Source organism: Rhincodon typus, chromosome 40 (assembly GCF_021869965.1).
Source record: "Rhincodon typus isolate 14 chromosome 40, sRhiTyp1.1, whole genome shotgun sequence".
Classification (NCBI taxonomy): domain Eukaryota; kingdom Metazoa; phylum Chordata; class Chondrichthyes; order Orectolobiformes; family Rhincodontidae; genus Rhincodon; species Rhincodon typus.
In genome coordinates this window covers 4,287,692-4,312,001 of record NC_063371.1, presented here as the reverse complement: position 1 = coordinate 4,312,001, position 24,310 = coordinate 4,287,692, and the positions used below count along the sequence as shown (strand labels likewise).

General features: G+C 45.0%; 1 long non-coding RNA gene across 1 annotated transcript in view; it reads right to left on the bottom strand.

The window, feature by feature from the left end:
• Positions 1-8,820: 8,820 nt before the first annotated feature.
• Positions 8,821-24,310, bottom strand: part of LOC125487323 — a 25,500-nt gene continuing 10,010 nt past the window's right edge. The window contains exon 3 of the long non-coding RNA XR_007265813.1: positions 8,821-8,920. This is a non-coding gene — a long non-coding RNA (uncharacterized LOC125487323). The remainder of the gene's footprint in view (positions 8,921-24,310) is intronic.

The window sequence follows — 24,310 nt, the reverse complement described above, 5'->3', positions numbered from 1 at the left end:
AGACCCTTCTTCAGAAATCATTTCTGAAGAAGGGTCTAGGCCCGAAGCGTCGGCCTTCCTGCTCCTCTGATGCTGCTTGGCCTGCTGTTTTCATCCAGCTCTACACCTTGTTATCTCAGTTTATAAGTCATGCCCTGATGTGCCTTCCAAAATGCAGCCCCTCACAATTATCTAAATTAAAATCCATCTGCCACTCCTCGGCCCATTGGCCCATCTGATCAAGGTCCCGTTGTACTCTGACGTAACCTCCTTCGCTGTCCATTACACCTCCAATTTTGGCGTCATTTGCGAACTTACTAACCATTCATCCTATGTTCACATCCAAATCATTTATATGAATGACAAAAAGCCGCGGACCTAGCACCGATCCTTGTGGCGCAGCGCTGGTCACAGGCCTCCCGTCTGAAAAGCATTCCTCCAGCACTACCCTCTGCCTTCTAACTTCAAGCCAGTTCTGTATCCAAATTGCTAGTTCTCCTCCTATTCTGTGTGAATTAACCTTGCTTACTAGTCTACCATGAGGTCGTAATCCATAACCTTACAAAACCACAGAAGCTCCTTGAAGATTAACAATCATAGAAATCTACAGTGTAGAAAAACTCCCTTTGGCCCGTCACGTCTATTCTGGTCAAAAACAGCCACCTAACTATTCTAATTCCATTTTCCAGTTGTTGGCCCATAGCCTTATCTGCCATGTTATCACATCTAAATACTTCTTCAATATAATGAGGTTTTCTGTCTCGATCACCCTTACAGGCAGTGAGTTCCTGATTCCCATCACCCACTGGGTTATAAAGATTTTCCTCGCATATCCTCTAAACTTTCTTCTCCTTTCCTTAAAATCTATGCCCCCTGGTTTTTGAACCCTCCATCAAGTTTCGTCCGGTCTACCCTATATGTGTCGTTGTAATTTTATACAACTTAATCTTGTCTCCCCTGAATCTCCTCTGCCCCAGTCTGTCCAATTTCTCTCATAACTGAAAGTCTCCAGCCCCAGCCAACATCGATCCAATGCTATCACATCCCTCCTGTAATGTAGATTCCAGAACTGCACACTCTCGCTGTGTGGCCTAACCAATGTTTTATCCAGTTCCAGCTTAATCTAGAATCCGTATAGTGTGGAAGCAGGCCATTCAGCCCATTGAGTCCACACCGACCCTCCGAAGAGGGTTTAACCCAGATCCATCCCAACCCTCTAACCCTGCATTTCCCATTTCTAACCCACCTAGCCTGCATGTACCAGGACACTATGGGACGATTTAGCACGGCCAATACACCTACCTTGCACATCTTTGGACTGTAGGAAGAAATCGGAGCACCCGTACAAAACCTATGAGGACACTGGGGAGAACATGCAAACTCTACACAGACAGTCGCTTGAGGCTGGAATCAAACCCAGGTCCCTGGCACTGTGAGGCAGTAGTGCTAACCACTGAGCCACCATGCTGCCCTGCTCTTAAACTCTTATGACTCAGCCAACAAAAGCAAGAATCTCATGAGCCATCTTAAGCATTTTATCCGCCTGTCCTGTTACCCGAAGGGACTGGCCTACAGGCACACCAGCCTCTGTTTGAACTTCGGCGCTTCCCAGAATCTTTACCATTCATCATGTATTCCCTGGCCTTGTTTATCCTGCCCCAGTGCATCCCCTCGTGTTTATCCAGATTGAATTCCACTTGCCACTGATCAGAACATCTGGATCCTCTTGTAAACTAAAGCTATCCTCCTCAAAATTTACCGCTCCACCAAATTTCTGTATGCCTGAAAACTTACTGATTAGGGTCATACTCAATAACACTGAGGCAAAAAAAACCTTCCCAAATTGGAGTGATCTAATCTCAACCAGTGCAAGCAATGAAGTCACAAGAAATGTTGCTGGCACCAAGAAAAGCCAGATAGAGTGTTGGCCTCCTGATCAGAATCATTATATCCCAGCACAAATATGATTGTGGCAATTATGTTGCGTGAAGTGGACTTTATATATGTCTGTGCTCTGGCACAATATTGAGACTGCCCTTGAACCGAGCCTAAAAGTCTCACATTAAAAACCGGCGTGAGCTAGCATTTTGGTCACATCTTGAATGTGGCCGTAGCTCTGTGGATAGCAGCTGGACAAGGCAGGTCTGGGTCACTCTCGGATAAAGAGGCAGCTCAGAGATAGTATTGGAACACAGTGGCCTTGCTGACCTGGTCTGCTGCCATCCCTCCCGCCTGGCTCCAGACAGCAGTGTCAGTGCTGCCAAAAAAGTCACTCTTCGTGGGACACTGTTAGGAAAGAAAATGGTAGCAGAGACAGCGTGGTGGTGACCTAGCCCCTGGCACCTGAACAACTGCACAGCCTGTCTTAGCTTCGAATCAAATTAACTCTCTCTGGACGCATTCCTCCATTACATGGTCATATGTCCTTTCAAAATTCTCCTCTTCTGCAAAGCTGCAGGTTCTGACTCAGTTACAGCTCAACAGATTCTGGTTGTGGCTCAATTCTGGTGCGGACGTGAGTCTGGCTTGGTTACAGGTGCGTGGCATATGAATCAGATTGATGCTGTCCTTGCTCCTTGAGATCATCAAGCTAGCAAAAAGGAAGCTTGTTCACCAAACCACCAGCTTAAACCAAAAAAAGAATTAGTCAGAAGCATACTGGAGCCATGCTCTCCTCTTGACAAGTGACTTCCCTGTCAGTCCTGGTTAAATGCTAGCAGCTCGCCAGTTTTGCCGTATTAAGGGTAGTGGTTTGGGTTTCACACTAGTGTTGTCAAGTTGCACCATAATAGGCATAAATTGATCTCCACTCTAATCAAAGATTGTCCCCAGATCACCCCACTTGATGGCTCTGCTGGTCATACCTCTGTCATGGCTTATCAGGGCTTTTGCATGCAAACCAATTCTTGAGAAATCAATTGTGCATTAAGTGGAGGAGTTGGGAGGTCAGGTTGCAGCTGTACAGGACATTAGTTCAGCCACTTTTGGAATACTGCATTCAATTCTGGTCTCCCTGCTGTAGGAAGGATGTTGTGAAACTTGAAAGCGTTCAGAAAAGATGTTCAAGGATGTTGCCAGGATGGGAGGGTTTGAGCTATTGGGAGAGGCTGAATAGATTGGGGCTATTTTCCTTGGAGGGTCAGAGGCTGAGGTGTGACATTATAGAGGTTTGTAAAATCATGAGGGGCATAAATAAGGTGAATACCCAAGGTCTTTTCCCCAGGGTAGGGGAATCCAAAACTAGAGGGCATAGGTTTAAGGTGAGAGGGGAAAGATTTAAAAGGGACATGAGGGACAACTTTTTCACGCAGAGGGTGGTGCGTGTATGGAATGAGCTGCCAGAGGAAGTGGTGGAGGCTGGTACAATGACAACATTTAAAAGGCATCTGGATAGGTACATGAATAGGAAGGGTTTAGAGGGATATGGGCTAAATGCTGGCAAATGGGAGTAGATCAGTTTAGGATATCTGGTTGGCACATTGTTGGTTGGACCCCAAAGGGTCTGTTTCGGTGCTGTACATTTCCATGACTCTATAGATGCAGAACTGGTGAATCTCTTGAGTGCAGTGTGAGGGATGACTTGTGCAATTATGCTGTTTAGGCCAGATAACCATGTACTGGTGGCTGTGATGCAGAGAAATGACAAAAGGACAAGTGTGTGACCTCGATAGCTCCTGTCAGGTTATTGAAGGTTTTCTGCACTTGTATGCAGTTCCAGGAGAGTGAGATCTGTCACCCACATGGTATGCAAGGCCTACATGGCCCCTTTGGTGCTCCCAAGTGTACTTTACAGCAGGACTGTCTGAAGTTTGGGCTTATTAATATTTGTTCAGTCTCACATGGGTTCTATATCTTGTCGGAAGTTCGCTACTTACCCTGTGCTCTCTGAACTTGCCGCTGAATCCATAACCCATGAATGATGATACAAAACGTAGAGCAGATGGCACAAAACTTGGAAGAATTGTAAAATGTGAGGAGGACAGCGTCGACGCTGACAAGTTGGCGAGTGGGCAAGAGATGGCAGATGAGGTTCAACGCAGCGAAGTGGGAGGAGATACACTTTGGTCGGAAGAACATTGAAAGACAATACTAAATAGGGGGGACAATTCAAAAAGGGGGCTGAGGGACCGGAGTGTATATGTGCACGGATCATTGAAGGTGGCAGGACAAGTGGACAGAGCAGTTAATAAAGCATGTAGTCTCCTCGGTTTTAGTAATAGGGGCATAAAGTACAAGATGAGGGAATTGTTTTGAACTTACACAAGATACTTGCTAGACCTCAGCTGGAATATCGTGTACTGTTGTGGGCACCACATTTCGCATCAGTTTTTACTGTAGAGAAAGAGATGGAAGCCAGAAAATTCATAAATATTGATGTCTTGAAAACTGTTCACATTACAGATGACGAAGTGTTGGAGGATTTAGAAAATATAAAGGTGGATAAATCTCTGATACCTGATCTAGTGTATCCCAGGACTTTGTGGGAAGTTAGGCAAGAAATTGCATGATCCCTAGTAGAAATATTTGTATCATCTATAAGTACAGGTGAAGTGCCAAATGACTGGAGAGTGGCTAATGTTGTGTGTTTGTTTATGAAGGGATGTAAGGAGAAGCTTGAGAATGATAGACCTGTGAGTCTGACTTCAGCGGTGGGTAAGTTGTTGGAAGTGGTTCTGAAAGATAGGATTTATATGTGCATTTAGAGAGGCAAGGTCTGATCAGGGATGGTCACCATGGCTTTGTGGATGGGAAATCATGTCTCACAAACTTGATTGAGTTTTTTGAAGAAGTAACCAAGAAGATTGACAAGGGCAAAGGTGTAGACATTGTTTACTTGAACTTAGTAAAGCCTTTGACAAGGTTTGGTATGGTAGACTAATTAGTAAAGTTAGATCACATGGGATTCAGGGTGAGCTTGCCAATTGGATACAAAATTGGCTTAATGGCAGGAGACAGAGAGTGGTGGTCGAGGGTTGTTTTTCGGACTGGAAGCGTGTGATCAGCGGTGTTCTACAGGATACACTTTTGTTTGTCATTTAGATAAATAATTTAGATGAGTATATAGAAAGCATGGTTAGTAAGTTTGCAGATGAAACCAAGATTGGTGGTGTAATGGATAGTGAAGAAGGTTATCTGAGATTACGAAGAGATCTTGATCAATTGGGTCAATGGGCTGAGGAGTGGCAGATAAGAGTTTAATTTGGATAAATGCAGGTAATACATTTTGGTAAAACAAACAAAGACAAGGCTTATGCAATTAAAAGTAGAGCCTTGGGCAATGTTGTAGAACAGAGAGACCTAGGTGTTCAGGTACATGATTCTTTGAAGTTTGCATCGCATATAGACAGGGTGGTTAAGAAGGCATTTAGCACGCTTGCCTTCATTGCTTAGACCTTTGAGTATAGGAGTTGATACGTTATGTTGAGGTTGTACAGGACATTGGTGAGGCCTCTTCTGGAGTACTGTGTAGAGTTCTAGTCTCCCTGTCACAGGAAGAATATTATTAAATTGGAGAGGTCTCAGAGGAGATTTAACAGGATGTTGCCAGGAATGGAGGGTTTGAGTTATAAGGAGAGGCTGGATAGGCTGACGTTTTCCTCATTGGAACATAGAAGGTTGAGGGGGTGACTTTATAGAGGTTTATAAAATCATGAGGAGTATAGATAAGGTGAACGGCAGGTGTCTTTTCCCTAGGGTGGGGGAATTGCAAGACAAGGGGTATATTTTTAAGGTGAGAGGAAAAAGATATAAAAAAGACATGACGGGCAATTTTTTTACACAGATTGGTTCGTGTGGAATGAACCTCCGGAGGAAGTGGTAGATGTGGGTACAGTTACAACGTTTAAAAGATATATAGATAAGCACCTGAATAAGAAATGTTTGGAGGGATATGTGCCAAGCGCAGACAGGTGGGACTAGTTTAGTTTGGGATTATGGTCAGCATGGACTGGTTAGACCGAAGGGTCTGTTTCCATGCTGTTTGACTGTATTATATGAAAGATATGAATGCATTGGAGAGAGTGCAGAAGCGATTTACAAGGATGGTTCCATGAATGAGAGACTTTAATTCTGACGATAGATTAAAGAAGCTGGTACTGTTCTCCTCAGAGAGAAGAAGGCTCAGAGGAGATCCGATTGAGGTTTTCAAAATCAGGAGCGGGCTGGACAGATTTGACAGGGAAAATTTGTGCCCACTCATAAGAGGAATGAGACTGAGAGGGCACAAATTTAAAGTGACATGCAAACAAAGCAGGGGTGATGTGAGATTTTTCATTCAGCATGTAGTCAGGATCTGGAAAGCACTGCCTGCAAAAGTGGTGGAGCAAGTTCATCTGAAGTATTCAAGTGAGTATTGGATAATTATTTGAATTGAAAAAATGTGCAAGGGAATGAGAATGAAGTAGGAGATTGGCACTGGGTAATGATGCTCGTTTGAAGAGCTGGTGCAAACACGATGTGCCAAATGGCCTCCTTCTGCACTGTAACAATTCTGTAAAGCCTCCAGTTTCAATTTGCGAGTCCCTTTCCCCAGCTGAGTACTCTGAGTCTTACAAAGGTGTTGTATTCAGTCTGAGGATGCGAATAAGCATAAGATTTATGTTAAGGGTCTGCACTAGGGTGGGGATATTACAAGCAGAAGTCTGGCTTAGCAACAAGTGACCATTGGGAGGGTCTGGTCCAGCGTATCATGAAATGAAACAGAACTGAAATCTGTTCAAATTCAATCAATGTACTTCCACATGACCTTCACTGTACTAGAAACGCACATAATAGTTAGCTAGTGGCATTCTCTGGCCTGATTTCAGTGGGAACTACAGGAACTCTGAGTACCTGTCGATGTTACACTGCACGAACTGTTTCAGGCAGATTTATGGTGACCCTGTTAAATACTCCTGATCCTCAGAGCGATAGGTTAGATTTAAACTAAGCACTCTTACTCCACACAGTGTGATTTACACACAACCAGGAGATTGAAAGAGGCCATACAGACTATAATGTGATCTGGCACAACAGAGACTGTTCATTGCTCACTGATACTGAAAGCATTAATGCAAAGAACTGTTTGTCTGTTGAACCCCTTCGGGCATGTTTTAACTGATGAAAATCGACTGGAACAGTCACAAACAATTCAATATCTTCAACTGACACAGTGACAAAAACTAAATTACACATCTAATCCCGTGTCTGCTTTTTCATGTAATATGACGTTATTCTGTCAAAAACAGCATTTCCTTTCCCTGTCCCCCCTCCATCCAAAACACTCCTTGCTGACTTACCTTGGCACTTGGCCCAGCATTGCATCAAATTTAAAATTTTCATCTTCATTTTCAGTTTGTGTTTTTATCTGCACTTAGTATGTCAGCATCACATGAAGCCAGTATTTATTGCCCATCCTTGATTGCCCTTGAACTGTATTTTGGAATCACTGCAATGCGTGAGGCGTTGGCAACTCAAATCGAACAAATAGACCTTGGGGTGCAGGTTCATAGCTCCTTGAAAGTGGAGTTGCAGGTAGACAGGGCGGTGAAGAAGGTGTTTGGTACGCTTGCCTTTATTGGTCAGTGCATTGAGTATAGGAGTTGGGAGGGTCATATTGCGGCTGTACAGGACATTGGTTAGGGCCCCCTTTGGAATACTGCGTTCAATTCTGGTCTCCCTGCTATAGGAAAGATGTTGTGAAACTTGAAAGGGTGCAGAAAAGATTTACAAGGATGTTGCCAGAGTTGGAGGGTTTGAGCTACAGAGAGAGGCTGAATAAACTGCGGCTATTTTTCCTGGAGCATCGGAGGCTGAGGGGTGACCTTATAGAGGTTTATAAAATCATGAGGGGCATGGATAGGGTGGATAGCCAAGGTCCTTTCCCCAGGGTAGGGGAGTCCAAAACTAGAGGGGCATAGGTTTAGAGTGAGAGGGCAAAGATTTAAAAGGGACCTGAGGGGTAACTTTTTCACACAGAGGGTGGTGCATGTATGGAATGAGCTGCCAGAGGAAGTGGTGGAGGCTGGTACCATAGGAACTCTGAGTACCTGTCTTACAACATTTAAAAGACATCTAGATGCTTTTATGAATAGGAAGGGTTTAGAAAGATATGGGCCAAATCGGAACAGATTACTTTAAGATAACTGGTCAGCATGGATGAGTTGGACTGAAGTGTCTGTTTCAGTGCTGTACATCCCTCTATGACTTTATGACTTTGACCCAGCAACACTGAAGGAATGGCAATACATTTCCAAGTCAGGATGGTGTGTGGGTTGGAGGGAAACTTGCAAGGGGTGGTATTCCCATGTATCTGTTGCCCCTTGTCCTTCTAGGTGCTTGTGTTCATGATTTTCAAGTTGTTGGAGGAGTCTTGGTAAGTTGCTGCAGTGCATCTTGTAGATGGTACACACTGCTGCTACTATGTGCAGGTGGAGGGAAAGAGCATCAGGAATAAGAACAAGAGTTAGCCATTAGATCACTCTAGTTTGCTCTGTGATTCAATAAGATCACAGTTGATCCAATTGTGAGCTTAACTCCACTTTTCTGCTTGGCCCGTCATAATTTATGGATTCACTTGTGGAAGAGAGATCTGTTTTAACTCAGTCTTTAATACATACAACAACTCACCATCCATGGCACTTTGAGGTAGCAAATTCCAGAGATTAATAAGAGTTAAATAAGTGAATGTTGAAGCTGGTGGTTAGGGTGTCAATCCAGCAAGCTGCTTGTCCTGGATGGTGTCGAGCTTCTCGAGTGTTGTTGGAACTGCCCCATCCATGATGGGCATATTCCATCATACCCCTGACTTCTGCCTTTTCGATGGCGGGACAGGCTTTGGGGAGTCAGAAGGGGAGTGACTTGCTGCAGGATTCCCAATCTGTGACCTGCTCGTGTAGCCACAATATCCAAATGGATTGGCCCAGTTCAGTTTCTCGTCAAGGCGGATTCAGAGGTGGTAATGCTGTTGACATCAAGAGGCAAATGGTTAGATTCTCACCATTCGGCCTGTTGAGCCCGTTCCACCATTGAAACAGTCCACAGTTCATAGTCTACCTCCATCCTAATTTTCCCCAATATCCCTCGATGTCATTTGTATCCCAAAATGGTTCAAATTCTGTCTTGAACATGGTCTTGTTGGAGATGGACATTGACTGCACATCTGTGGTGAGAATGTTACCTGGCACTTAGCAGCCCATGCCTGAATGTTGTCAGGTCTTGTTGCACGCATGAGTTGCAAATAGTACAAAATACTGTGCCATTGTCACACATCCCCATTTTTGACCTTTTGGTGGAGGGAAGGTCACTGAAGATGTTTGCATCAAGGGTTCTGTCCACGGCAATCCTGCAGTGATGTCCTGGGATTGAGATGTTTGGCTCTAATTGTCATATCTATCATCCCTTTCTTGTGCTACATTTCATTCCAACCAGTAAAACACTTTCCCTTGCTTCATGTGGCCTTATTTTCTTCTAAAGTCCCTTGATACAACATTTAACCAGTTCCTGCTACAATGTCAAGGACAGTCCCATGCACTGCAGTTTTGGATTTCAGCTCATCCGAGCTCATCCTCACTTTAAACAACTTCTCCTTTAACTCCTCTCACTCTCTTCAGGTCAAACGTGTGGCCATGGGTACCTGCTGGTTATGCCTGTCTCTTTGTGGGGTATGTGGAACATTCCTTGTTCCAGCCCTACTCTGGCCCTCACCCACAGCTCTTTCTCCGGTCTAAAGCTGACATCATTGGTGGTGCTTCCCTCTCTCATCTGGAATTGGAAAAGTTTATCTATTTTGCCTCCAGTTTCCACCCTGCTCTCACCTTCACCTAGTCTATCTCTGACTCCTCCCATCCCTTCCTCGACATCTCAGTTTCCATTTCTGGGGATAGGCTGGCCACCAATATCCACTGTAAACCCACCGAATCCCACAATTACCTTGACTATATATCCTCACAACTAGCTTCCTGAAAAGACTCTATTGCCATTCCTCAGTTTCTCCGTCTTCGTCGCATTGGTTCTGATGCTAGCTTCTATAAGGGGACCTCTGAAATGTCCACCTTCTTCCTCAACCAAAAATTCCCCTCTGCCATAGTTGACAGGGCCCTCAGCCAAGTCCAACCCATCTCTCTTGCCCCTTCTCTTCCCTCCCACAGCAGTGATAGAGTCCCCCTGTCCTCACCTACCATCCTGCCAGTATCCACATCCAAAGGATCATTAGCCGCTATTTCCACCACCTCCAGTGGGATGCCACCACCAAACTTATCTACCCCTTCCACAGCCCCCTTGTCAGCCTTTTGCAAGGACCGTTCCCTCCAGGACACCCTAGTGCACTCCTCCTCCACTCGCAACAGCTTCCCATACAATCTAATCTGCTGTTTTTGCTGTTCAGAATGCTGTCTCCTCCATATTGGGAAGATGAAGTGCAGACTGGGTGATCACTTTGCAGAACACCTATGTTCTGTCCGCAAAAATGACCCTGAGCTTCCAGTTTCCTGTCATTTCAACCATGCTCCCCGGCCAACATCTCTGTCTCGGGCTGTTATTCTCTCTCTCTGTCTGCGTCTGGACTTAATGTCCAACTATTGTTTATACTACACTCCACCCTACACTTTCAGCATATATACCAACCTTTTCCTAGTTACCATCAGTTCTGAAGAAGGGTCACTGGATTGGAAATGTTAACTCTGCTCTCTCTCCACAGATGCTGCCAGTTTTCCCAGCAATTTCTGTTTTTGTTTGGATTTCAGCTCTTTGATCTGAGATTGGGCCAAGACTATAATAAGGTCTGGAGTTAGGTGGCCTTGGCAGAACCCGAACTGAGTGCCACTGAGCGAGTTATGGCTCAGTGCATGCTGCCTGGTATCACTGTTTATGAGGGCTTCTTCCAGTGCTGATGACAGAGTAATTGGCCAGCACAGATTCGACCTGCCTTCAATGGATAGGACACATTTCATCAATGTTCCACTTTGCAGTAGTTGCAGCTGTACTGATACAGTTTGCCTCAGGGCATTGCTGTTCTGGAAAATGTGCCTCCTAACCTATCAATGTCTCTGATATCTCCTCCAGCCCCTGCATGCTTTGAGAATCTGCTTCCCCCTAATTCTGGCCTCTGATGTATTCTGATTGTCATCAATCTACCATCGGTGGCAAAACCTTTCGCTGCTAAGAATTCTCCCTCCAAATTTCTACACCTCTTTCTCCCACAGCTTAAAACCCATGGTACATCTTTGACCAGCTTATAGTCACTCTCGCTAGTATCTCCTTAAGAAGCTCGGCATCAACTACCATCTGATAACATCCAGTGAAACACATTCAGAAGATTTACAATGTTAATGGAGATGTATAAATGCAAGCTAATGTGATTTCTGACCCCTTCTGTCCTGGACGTGGTGATTCCTTGGTGTATTAGTTCAACAGCCACCTTCCATTTGATGCCTTGCCATTCCTTAGGTGCAATTTTCAGCGTGGCGTGTCAGAAGGTTGTTCTAATAGAGCCAACGGGAAACAATATGGCCACTGGGTAATGATTAGAGTTGAATGAATTTGCCTCTCTTCAATTGAAGCCAAATTCTGAATCTCAGCTGATAGCTCAGACCTGGCTCTCCTACTCACTATATAAAAAACAGACATTAACAGCTGCTATGACAATGCTTCCCAAACATTTTCCAACTCAGACACCATTTTAGGGCTCGCAAATTATGCAAACTCAGAACTATGGGAGGAAGGGTTTGTTAGAGAAAGAGTTCTAACCTGGTCAGAGCTCCTCAGTGCCCATTGCTTCTTAAGTGCTGATTGTTACCACTTTGGAGGTTCCGAAAGCTAAAGTAAACATTTCTCCCTTGGACGATGAAGCTGGGGAATTAATAATGGGAAAGAAGATGATGGCAAGGAATTGAGAAGACATTTTTAAACGGCTACATTTCTGCTGACGAATTAGGGAGCTCAAGCTGGGAAATGTTTTAACTCGGTCGATGTGAATCCATAAAACATGACCCTCCATGCACTCTTTTCTCTCCAGGGTGGTTGGGTTAATTTAGGATATCTGATCGGCATGGACAAGTAGGACCGAAGGGTCTGTTTCCATGCTGTACATCTCGATGACTCTAGGATACAAAAGGCTAACGGGCAGGTACAGCAGGTAATAAAGAACAAAGAACAAAGAAAATTACCTCTACCACCTCCATTGGCAACGTGTTCCAGGCACCCGCCACCCTCTGCATAAAGAAATTTCCATGCATATCTCCCTTAAACTTTTCCCCTCTCACCTTGAAATCGTGACCGCCTAGTAATTGAGTCCCCCACTCTGGGTAAAAGCTTCTTGCTATCCACCCTGTCTATACCTCTCATGATTGTGTAGACCTCAATCAGGTCCCTGCTCAACCTCCGTCTTTCTAATGTAAATAATCCTAATCTACTCAACCTCTCTTCATAGCTAGCGCCCTCCATACCAGGCAACATCCTGGTGAACCTCCTCTGCACCCTCTCCAAAGCATCCACATCCTTTTGGTAATGTGGCGACCAGAACTGTATGCAGTATTCCAAATGTGGTCGAACCAAAGTCCTATACAACTGTAACATGACCTGCCAACTCTTGTACTCAGTACCCCGTCTGATGAATGAAAGCATGCCTTATGCCTTCTTGATCACTCTATCGACCTGCGTTGCCACCTTCAGGGTACAATGAACCTGAACACCCAGATCTCTCTGTGCATCAATTTTCCCCAGAGCTTTTCCATTTACTGTATAGTTCGCTCTTGAATTGGATCTTCCAAAATGCATCACCTCGCATTTGCCTGGATTGAACTCCATCTGCCATTTCTCTGCCCAACTCTTCAATCTATCTATATTCTGCTACATTCTCCAACAGTCCCCTTCACTATCTGCTACTCCACCAATCTTAGTGTCATCTGCAAACTTGCTAATCAGACCATCTATACGTTCCTCCAGATCATTTATGTATATCACAAACAACAGTGGTCCCAACACAGATCCCTGTGGAACACCACTGGTCACAGTTCTCCATTTTGAGAAACTCCCTTCCACTACAAATCTCTGTCTCCTGTTACCCAGCCAGTTCTCTATGCATCTAGCTAGTACACCCTGGACCCCATGCGACTTCACTTTCTCCATCAGCCCCTATCATGGGGAAGCTTATCAAATGCCTTACTGAAGTCCATGTATATGACATCTACAGCCCTTCCATCATCTATCAACTTTGTCACTTCCTCAAAGAATTCTATCAAGTTGGTAAGACATGACCTTCCCTGCACAAAACCATGCTGCCTATCACTAATAAACCCATTTTCTTCCAAATGTAAATAGATCCTATCCCTCAGTATCTTCTCCAGCAGCTTCCCCATCACTGACGTCAGGCTCACCAGTCTATAATTACCTGGATTATCCTTGCAACCTGAGAAACGCTGAAGGAATATTGGCCTGTATTGCAAGGTGGATTGAGTATAGAGATAGGGAAGTCACCATGCAACTGTACAGAGAGCTGGTGAGACTGTACCTCAGGTACTGTTTACAACTTTGGTCTCCTTAATAGTGGAGGGACATACTTGCATTTGAAGCAGTTCAGAGGGGTTCCTGAGATTGACTCTTGGACTGAAGGGGTTTGTATTATAAGGAATGTTTGGGCAGGATGGCTCTTTATCCATTGGAGTTTGAAAGAATTGTCATATGGCACGGAAACAGACCCTTCAGTCCAACCAGTACATGCTGACCATAATCCCAAGCTAAACTCATCCCACCTGCCTGCTCCTGGCCCATATCCCTCCAAACCTTTCCTATTCATGTACCTTTCCAAATGTCTTTTAAATGTTATAACTGTACCTGCATCAACAACTTTCTCTGGAAGTTCATTCCACATACAAAACACTCTCTATTAAAAAAAAATCCCCCTCACAGCTTTTAAATGTTTCTCCTCTCACCTTAAAAATAGGTACCCTAGTGTTGAATTCCCCCATCCTAGGGAAAAGACTTTGGTTATTCAACTTATCTATATCCCCCATGATTTTATAAACCTCCATAAGGTCACCGCTCAACCGATGTTTGAAATGTAAGATTCTGAGGGGGCTCGATTAAGTAGATGTTGAGAGGACATTTCCCCTCAAGAGAGAAATCTCGAACTGGGGAGAATAATTTCAGAATAAGAGGCTCCTCTTTTAAGATGAAGATGGGGATGAATTTCTTCTCTCTGAGGGTTGCGAATCTTTGCCATTGTCTGGCCCAGAAAGCAATAGTGGCTGAATAGATTCAAGGCGGAGTTAGACAGTTTTCAAACTGTAGCATAGTTGATGATCATGGGGAAAGCACTGAGACCAAGATTAGACCAACCATGATCTTATTGAATGGCTGAGCATACTTGATGGGCCGAATGGTTCTCATTTCTTATTTTCTGATGCGATTGAAACGAAACAGGAGCCTCAAGATTTCATAAGCAGTTATACAGTCATACAGCACGGAAACAGACCCTTCAACCCAACCAGTCCATGCCATCCATAATCCCAAACTAAACTAGTCCCACCTGCCTGGACTTGGCCCATATCCCTCCAAACCTTTTTTATTCATGTACTTACCTACCTAAATGTCTTTTAAATGTTATAACTGTACCCACATCCACCACTTCCTCAGGAAGTTCATTCCACACACGAAACACTCTCTGCGTAAAGAAAATTGTCCTTCATGTCTTTTTAAAATCTTTCTCCCCTAACCTTAAAAGTATGACCCCTAGTCTTGTAATCCCCCACCCTAGGGAAAAGACTCCTGCCATTCACCTTATCTATGTCTCTCATGATTTTATAAACCTCTATAAGGTCATGTCTCAACCTCCAGTGAAGAAAGTCCCAGCCTATCCAGCATCTCCTTATAACTCAAACCTTCCATACCCGGCAACATCTTGGTAAATCTCTTCTGAATCCACTCCAGCTTAATAATATCCTTCCTATAACAGGGTGACCAGAACTGGACACAGTTATACCACAACGGGTGTATTGGCCAAGCCCATCAAGATTTTAGCCCAAAATAATGAGACAAACACCTCAAAATAAACTGAAGAAGAGGAGGAGGCATGAAGTAAAATTTGCTTTTGGCGTTTGGGGCTTTGTTGTTAGTAATTGTTGGGAATCCTCCAGATTTAACATTAATCCTTCTGGTGCGATGATATATCGACATATTTTTCACTTAAGGGGTTAATCTGCCATCAGTCAACCGATCTGTGTTAGTCCATAAAAGGAAATGTTTTGGGAAGCCTCACAGAACAGGTGCCTGGGAGAAACGGTTCAAATGGGGTCTTGCTGCTGGCTCACATAGGTGGCTGTGACATCTGCCTGAAAATGTAGAACTCCCAAACCTTGCAGCAGGGTTTATACCCAATCCGAACGCTGTGAACAGCCGAGCCTCATCACAAAGATAAGCTTCGAAAAACCATATCGGGGCAACAACCACGGAGGGTGATGTGCCAACTTCAAGAACCGGGCCGTGCTAGTTTGTTTGAACTCAGGCAATGAAGGATTTGGGGGGTGTTTGCAGACTCCCTGGGTTAGGGAATGGGTAAGATCACTCGCAGATTGTTACCACTGATTGTCACCTTTTAACTCCTTTAGTGGCTGGGGATTGTGTAGCAAGTAATTTATCGCCTGTCTGCCCAAGGCCTGCCCACCATCATCAAATCAGGAGTGTGATGGAATACTCCGCATTTGTTCTGCATAAGTGCAGCCCCAGCAACACTCATTGTCCAGGTTAAAAAGAAACAGCCTGCCTGATTGGCACCACATCCATCGTTTTCAACATCCACTTCCTTCACTGCCAACGTACGTGTGTACCGTCTACAAGATACGCTGCAGCGACTCACTGAGGCCCCTCAGGCAGCACCTTTCAAACCCACGACGCACTTCCATCCAGAAGGACAAGGGGCAGCAGGTACATGGGAACACCACCCCCTGCAAGTTCACCCTCCGAGCCCTTCACCGTCCCTGACTTGGAAATATGTCGGCCATTCCTTCAATGATGCTGGGTCAAAATCCTGGATTCCCTTCCCAACGGCACTCTGGGTGTCCTTAGCCCATATAGACTGTAACAGTTAAAGACTGCTCATCACCGTTTCTCAAAAGTAATTCGGTGTGGGCAATAATTCCTGACCTACTTAAAAAAAAACTTCAAATGTCGATGTTTCAGCCCAACAACCCTCCAAGATCTCTGCATTTGTCCAATTCTGGCCCCAATTTCCTTTGTCCTGACATTTGTGGCTATACCTTCAACCATTTAGGTCTTACACTGAGGAGTTCCCTCCCTAAATATCTCCATCTCTTTCTCTCTCTCTCTTCCCCCTTCAGGCACTACCTGGAGAGAAGTATCAAAATTTAGGTTGCCTGTCCTTTTTGGCTCTGATGCATTTAGTTTTCAGCTAATTGCACGGGACAGGGTGCAAGAGAGATTCGCAAGGATGTAGCCTGGACAAGTTTTAGGAACTTTAGAGTGGCCAGATGCCAAGGAGGCTGAGATGAGATCTAATTGCGGTGCAACAGAATCATCAACGCAGTCTAGATAGAGTGGATTAGAAGGGCCTATTCCCTTTGATCCATAGCCAGGATTTAGGATAAGAGATGGGAGATTCAGAGGGAATTTGAGGCAGATTGCTTTTCATTCAGAAGTGCAGGCACAGAGGGAGAGCTCTGGAACTCACCGCCTAAAAATAGCGGTTCAAGAAATCAGCTCAACCACCACCTTCTCAAGGGCAATGATGGATAGGCAATAAAAGGAGTGAATAAAACAAAACTTAAGGTAGAATCAGAACGTCTGATAACATTTTAAAGGGTATTTGCAATACCCTAACCTACAAGATGACAGACTGACACCTGGAAAGTTTTTAGAATTAGGTTTTATTATCACATGTATGCAAGTACGGGAGTACAGTGAAAAGTGTTCAAAGTTGCCATTACTGGTGCCATCTTAGGTACAAAGTATAAAAATAAGGAAATAGAGTTAAAAATTCAACATTGAAGTCTTTCTTTGTATAAAGTAGGAAAATAAACAAATAGTTAAAAGTTCACCAATGCAGTACCTCTTAAGTGCTTAGCCATACTGGGTTTGCACTCCCAGCAAGAGTTTGATGTCCTCCGCCCTCTTCCCCGCGCTCACACACTCATCCCCTGTGCTGGGCTAGATCTCCTCTGTCTTGGCACACTCTCCACACGCTGCACCAAAGTCGAGTCCCATCACTGCCACTGGTGACGGGAAGAAACGTCAGACATACCGGACACTTTGCTTGCCTTCATCGCTCAGGCCTTTGAGTAGAGGAGTTGGGGATGTCATGTTGAGGTTGTACATGACATTGGTGAGGTCTCTTCTGGAGCACTGTGCCCAGTTCAGAAGAGATTTACTAGGATGTTGCTGGGTATGGAAGGTTCGAGTTATAAAGAAAGGCTGGGACTTTTTTCACTGGAGTGCAGGAGGTTGAGAGGCGACCTGATGGAGATTTATAAAATCATGAGGGGTATAGATAAGGTGAATGGTAGGTGGCTTTTCCCTAGAATGGGGGATTTCTAGTGGCACATTTTTAAGGTATTCAAGTGGCTATTCTTGTTGAGGGAGGTATCAGATCTCACTCAGTCAGAATCACTCGAATAGTATCAGAAGCAGGAACCCCATTTGACCAATACAGCTGCATGTAGAATCTCTACAGACAGAGTGAACTTTGTCCTTCACTGCAACACAAAACATTTCCTTGTGTGGACAGCAGCAGAGCGGGAATGTTAATGGAATAGTAATCCAGCAAGGAATGAGTTCAGATCCCACCACAGCAGCTGAGGGAATTTAAAATTAATGAATACATCTGAAATAGAGTGCTGGTTGTTGGTACTAAGGATTGTGAGAAGGTTGGATTGATATAAAAATTCATTCGATGAAAACTGCAGTTCTGACCCATCTGGACGATGTGAAATCAAATCCAGAACAAAGTGGTCAACTCTTTACTGTCACTGCTTCCAGAAGGTGGACTTCATCAAGAGATCTTCCATGCGGGCAAGTACCTGGAAGAGAGCAGCAGAGTGGTGACGTTGATTGGCTGGCATGGGGAAGATCCACATCAGTGCACTCACTGCTTCCAGAAGGTCATTTGCAGAGAGGCTGTTGTCAAGTGTCACAGCCAGGAGTTTTAGAGATGTGGTGACACCCAAGGTGCAGACAGATGGGTGGGTGACTGCTAGAAGAGACAGGCAGGCAGTGCAGGAATGTACTGTGGCCGTCCCCCTCTCTAACAAGTATACCGTTTTGGATACTGTTGGGGGTGGGGGGGAGGTGGATGGCGATGAACTAATGGGGATAACAGCAGCAGGCAGACTGGTGGCACTGTGCCTGGCTCTGTTCTTAAGAAGGGAAGGACAAAGAGCACTAGTTATAGGGGACTCTGTAGTTAGGGGTACAGATAGGCGCTTCTGTGGACATAAAAAAGACTCCAGGATGGTGTGTTGCCTCCATGGTGCCAGGGTCCAGGATGTCTCTGAACGGGTAGAAAGCATTCTGAAGGGAGAGGGTGAACAACCAGAGGGTGTGGTACATATTGGTACTAACGACATGGGTAGGATGAGAGATGAGGTCCTGCAGCAGCAGTTCAGGCAGTTATGTAGACAGTTAAAGAGCGGGACCTCCGAGGTTGTAATCTCAGGATTACCCCCTGTGCCACGTGCCAGTGAGGCTAGAAATAGGAGGATAGTACAGCTCAACATGTGGCTAAACAGATGGTGTAATTCTGTTATTCTTTGTTGTTCTGAAGGAGATTGGAAAATGTTGATAACCAAAGGGACTGAGATGTCCGTGTTCAAAAGTCACACAAGGGGAAAATGTATCTTATAAATTGATCAGAATTCTTTGAGGAGAGAACAAGCAGGATAGATAAAGGTGAGCCAGTAGTTGGAATATATTTGTTTTTCCAAAAGGCCTGTGAAAAGGTAGCAGATGATAGGCAAAGATTAAGATACTTAATAAATTAAGAGCCCACGGTGTTGGGAGAGGCAATGGCCTAGTGGCATTAACACTGGGCTGTTAATCCAGAGACCCAGATAATGTTCTGGGTGAAATTTAAATTCAATTAAAAAAAATCTGGAATTAAGATTCTAATAATGACCATGGATCCATTGCCGATTGTCAGGAAAACCCACCTGGTTCACTAATGTCCTTTAGGGAAGGAAACTGCTGACCTTACCTGGTCTGATCTAAATATGACTCCAGACCCATAGCAATGTGGTTGACTCTTAACTGCCCTCTGGGCAATAAGTGCTGGCTTAGCCAGAGATCCCCTCATCCCGTGAATAAAAGAAATTGGCTAATTAGTAGAAGACGAAGAGATGGAATAAGCAGGGTATTTTCAAGATGTGGAGGTGCTGCTGTTGGACTGTGGTGGACAAAGTCAACAATCACAAGACACCAAGTTATAGTCCAACAGATTTATTTGAAAACGCAAGCTTTCAGAGCTCAGTTCCTTCCTCAGCTGAAGTGTGAGAGAAAGGATATAAGACACAGAATTTATTAGCAGAAAGGTAACTACCCTAAAACTGGCCACCTCTTGTTGAATCTTTAATCAGTTAGGAAGGAGACTACCTGATTAAAATGCAAAATCCAGATTCCTCTAAAGTCATTGTCCCAAGATAATTAAAGGATTTATTTATGTATACAAGGGGTGATATCTCAGGTCAGACAACAAATTTTAGGTGTGAGGTCTTGCTTAAAATCTATCTATAATTTAAAGTGGGGTCAGGTTTTTTTTGAGCAAAACCGAATGTATCTGCAACTACACAAACATCTTGGATGAAATAATTAATGTGTGTGTGTGTTGTGTGTGTGTTAAGAGAGAGACAGAAAAAGAGAGAGAATGTGTGTGTATGTGAGTGCGTGTGCTTGAGAGTGCGAGTGTGAGGGAGTGCACACGTGCACACACACTCTCTCTCTCTCTCTCACACACACTCTCTCTCACACACACACACACACACACACATGCTCATCAAGGCTGAGATAGACAGATTTTTAATCAGCAAGGGTTATGGGGAAAAGGCAGGAAAGTGGGAGTTCAGGATGATCAGATCAACCATTGAATGGTGAAGCAGACGCAATGGGCTGAATGGCCTACTTTTTCTGCTATGTCTCATGGTTACTGGAAGCTAGCACTCAGGTGCAGCGAGCAGTTCAGAAGGCAAACATGACGTTAGCCTTTATTGCAACAGGATTGCAGTACAACAGAAAATCAATCCTTTGTCAACTGAATAGAACACTGGTGACTGTGTACAGTTCTGGTGTCCTTGCTTGAGAAGGATAGACTTTGCCACAGAGGGAGTGCAGCGGAGGGTCACCAGACTGATTCCCAGGGATGGCTGCAATGTCCTATGAGGATACTGGCTTCTCTGGAATTTTGAAGAAACTCCTGGAAACTCATAAAATTCTTAAAGGAATGGACAGTGGATGCAGAAACGGTGTCTCCCCTGGCTGGCGGAGATGTAGAACCAGGGGATAAAGTCTAAGAATTAAAGGCAAGCCATTTTGGAAGGTCAAGTACAGGTGGGAGTTGTATAGAGAACGGCAGAACCCTCAGGAGTATTGAAATGCAGAGGGATCTGGGTGTGCAGGTCCACAGATCACTGAAGGTAGCAGCACAGGTAGATAAGGGAGTAAAAAGGCCTATGGCATGCCTGCCTTCATTGGAAGGGGCATTGAGTATAAGGACAGACAAGTTATGCTGCAGCTTTATAGAGCTTTTGTTAGGCCACACTTGGAATATTGTGTACAGTTCTGGTCACCACATTACCAAAAGCATGTGGATGCTTTGGAGAGGGTACAGAAAAGGTTTACCAGGATGTTGCCTGGTATGGGATGGGTATGGTTTAGCTGTGAAGAAAGGTTGGATAGACTGGGTTTGTTTTCACTGGAATGCAGGAGGTTGAGGGGCGACCTGATAGAAGTTTATGAAATTGTGAATGCTATGGATACAGTGGAAAGTATGAGGTTTTCTTTCTCAGGGTGGCGGGGTCAGTTACTAGGGGGCACAGGTTCAAGGTGCGGGGGTGGGGAAGTTTAAAAGGAATGTGCGAGGCAGGTTTTTCCACACAAAGGGTGGTGAGTGCCTGGAACGTGCTGCCAGAGGAGGTGGTGGAAGCACCTGGACGAATACATGAATAGGAAGGGAATAGAGGGATACGGATCCTGTAAGGGAAGACAGTTTTAGTATGGAAGGGCAAAATGTACCAGCACAGGCTTGGAGAGCCGAAGGGCCTGTTCCTGTGCTGTATTGCTTTTTGTTTATTTAGAGTCCCAGAGATCTGTAGTGATCGAGGAAATTCAAGACAGAGATTGAAAGATTTCTAGTTATTAATGACATCAAGGAATTTAGCTTTGACGTACATGGTCAGCACATGACCCAGAATGGTCAAACAGGCTGAAGGGACTGAATGGCGTACTCCTGCTCTGGTGCCACTAAAATGGCAAATATTGTATTTGTGCCAAAAGCACCATGACTACAAAACAGCAGGCTCACTGCCACTTTCTCAAAGATAGTTGGGCCAGAATCTCACTAACACCCTTTCAATGGCTCCCTTGAAACCACCCAGAAGGACAAGGGCAGCAGATAGATGGGAATACCACCCCCTGCAAGTTCCCCTCCGAGCCACTCACCGTCCCGACTTGGAAATATATTGGCCGTCCCTTCAGTATCGTTGGGTCAAAATCCTGGAACTCCCTCCCTGAGGGCACTGTGTGGGTGTCCCAACAGCACGCAGGGATGGCAGCGAGTCTAGAATAAAGCATTTCTTCAAAGGACCAACGAGGGATTGGCAATAAATGCTGGGCCGCATCCCAAGAACAATTTTTACATTAAAATAAAATTAAACACAACCCTTCAACAGAAAGAGTTCCAATGTCAAGTCTCAATCCATTCTGACTTTTGCTCTTTCGAATGCGTTGTGTGATGTTTCAGTGTTTCCTATTTGAACGAACACTGAGCTGTTTAGGAAATGGCCTGGGGCGAGGTTCAGATTGCTGTGCCAGGTGATGAGCCAGCAGACGGCTGCTGCAGATGAAGCGACAGTAAAGCAGAGAACAGGATGTCTAAGAAACAACGTGCCCCCAAAACAAACACAACCCCTTCAGTGTCACCAGGCAGCCTTAATGGCGCAATTCTCCAACGGGAAGCAGGCTCAATAATTCTGGAAAAGAAAGGGAATGGGTAAGCAACTGGGAACATTGAACAAACTGATCGATTTTTTTCCTCCTGTTTAAAGTGAAATAAAATCGACCGTGTGATTGGTGATGCATCTGTTAGGATGTCACAGGTAAGGCAGGAATGCACTGTCTTTGCACTCAGCCTTTTACTCGTAGATCCCATACAGTGTGGAAGCAGGCCATTTGGCCCATCGGTTCACAGCATCCCCCCGAAGTGCATCCCACCCAGACCCACCCCCTTATCCTTGCATTTCCCTATGGCTAATGCACACAGCCTGCCCATCCCTGGACACTATGGACAATTTAGCACGGCCAATCCATCCTAACCTGCACATCTTTGGACTGTGGGATGAAACACCACGCAGACACGGGGAGAATGTGCAAACTCCACAGACAGTTGTCCCGAGGGTGGAATTGAACCCGGGTCCCTGGGAGATGTGAGGCAGCGGTGCTAACCTCTGAGCCACCCCAACTGGCTTGTTATCCCATATCTGACCATCTCCGGATGCATTTCCAGCTGGGGTATCATCTGCCCACAGTTTCTGAATGGCGACTGGGGAAGGGAAGCTGTCTTCAATCATAGCGTTACCCTCGGCAGTTGGGAGGCCGGAATGAGGCTGCATCCCTGATTCCAATTGCTATCCGGTGACCCCTGCTTGGAAAACATATTTGTCAGAACGTAAGGACGAGCTGAACCTTGGCAGTGATGCCCACTATGTTTGAATATTTTGGAAACATTTGTCACTAACGGTCTTTTTTTTTAAAAGAAATTCACTCAAGGGATGTGGGCATCACTGACTAGACCTTCCCTAATTGCCCAGAGGGCAGTTAAGAGCCAACCAACTTGCTGTGGGTCTGGAGTCACATGTAGGCCCAGATCAGGCTAGAATAACAGTTTCCTTCCCTAAAGGACATGAGTGAACCAGACAGGTTTTCCTGACAATCCATGGTCATCCTAATTCCAGATTTTTATTGGATTCAAATTCCACCATCTGCTGTGGTGGGGTTTGAACCCAGGTCCCCGAGAACATTAGCTGGGTCTCTGGATTAACAGTCCAGCGATAATACCACTAGGCCTTCGCCTCCCCCAGGAGGAGAGTCACTGGGGCAAGGAGAAGGCTTGTATTGCTTATTATTCTCATTTTCTGTCATTGTTTTACAGATCCAAGTCAGAGGAATTGGGAATGCTGTTGAAGTGATAGAGAGAAAGGTTGGCACATCATTTTTAACCACTGGACTCTTTGGTAATCTTTCACATTACTGGGATGCAAATCCTCGGCTGTTAGTTCTGTTGCTTGCTTGAATGAGTCATATATTTATTTTGCGTTTCTCTGTCACAGTCCATGGGCACGCTCTCCAGAGAATCCAATGACTGAGATCTGTAATGTTCTGTTGCAAACTGCCAATCTTCCTCAAACCACTTTGCAAAATCATCCCCTTCTTTTCCAACTGGCCTCCTCCTCCCTTTCTGCACAGGATGCCCTCCATTAACACATCCATGTAGCGCTGAGTTTAGACAGTGAGTACCTGAAAGGGTTTTCAATTGTAAACATTACCAGAGAGAAAGAAAGATCCGAGTTTGGCAGCAACTGTTACAATCTTCCCTTCCACCTCAAGGTCAGAAGTGGGGATGGTTGCTGGTAATTTTACCATCTCTGCAGGAGTTCCTCAGGGTAGTGTCCTAGGCCCAACCATCTTCAGTTGCTTCATCAATGACCTTCCCTCCATCATATGGTCAGAAGCAGGGAAGTTCGCTGATGTTCACACAATGTTCAGCTCCATTAGCGACTCCTCAGAATACTGAAGCAGTCCGTGTTCAAATGCAACAAGATCTGGCAATATCCAGGCTTGGGCTGACAAGTAGCAAAAAACATTCATGCCACACAAATGCCAGGCTATGACCATCTCCAATGTGAGACAATCTGACTTTCAGCCTGTGACATTCAATGGTGTTACTGTCACTGTAGTGCCCCCCCACCAAGTATCAACATCCTGGGGGTTACCATTGATCAGAAACTGAACTGGACCGAGCCACATAAACACAGCGGCTACAGGAGCAGGTCAGAGGCTGGGAATTCTGCAGCGAGTAACTCCCCTCCTGACTCCCCCCCAAAGCCTGTCCCACCATCGACAAGTCACAAGTCAGGAGTGT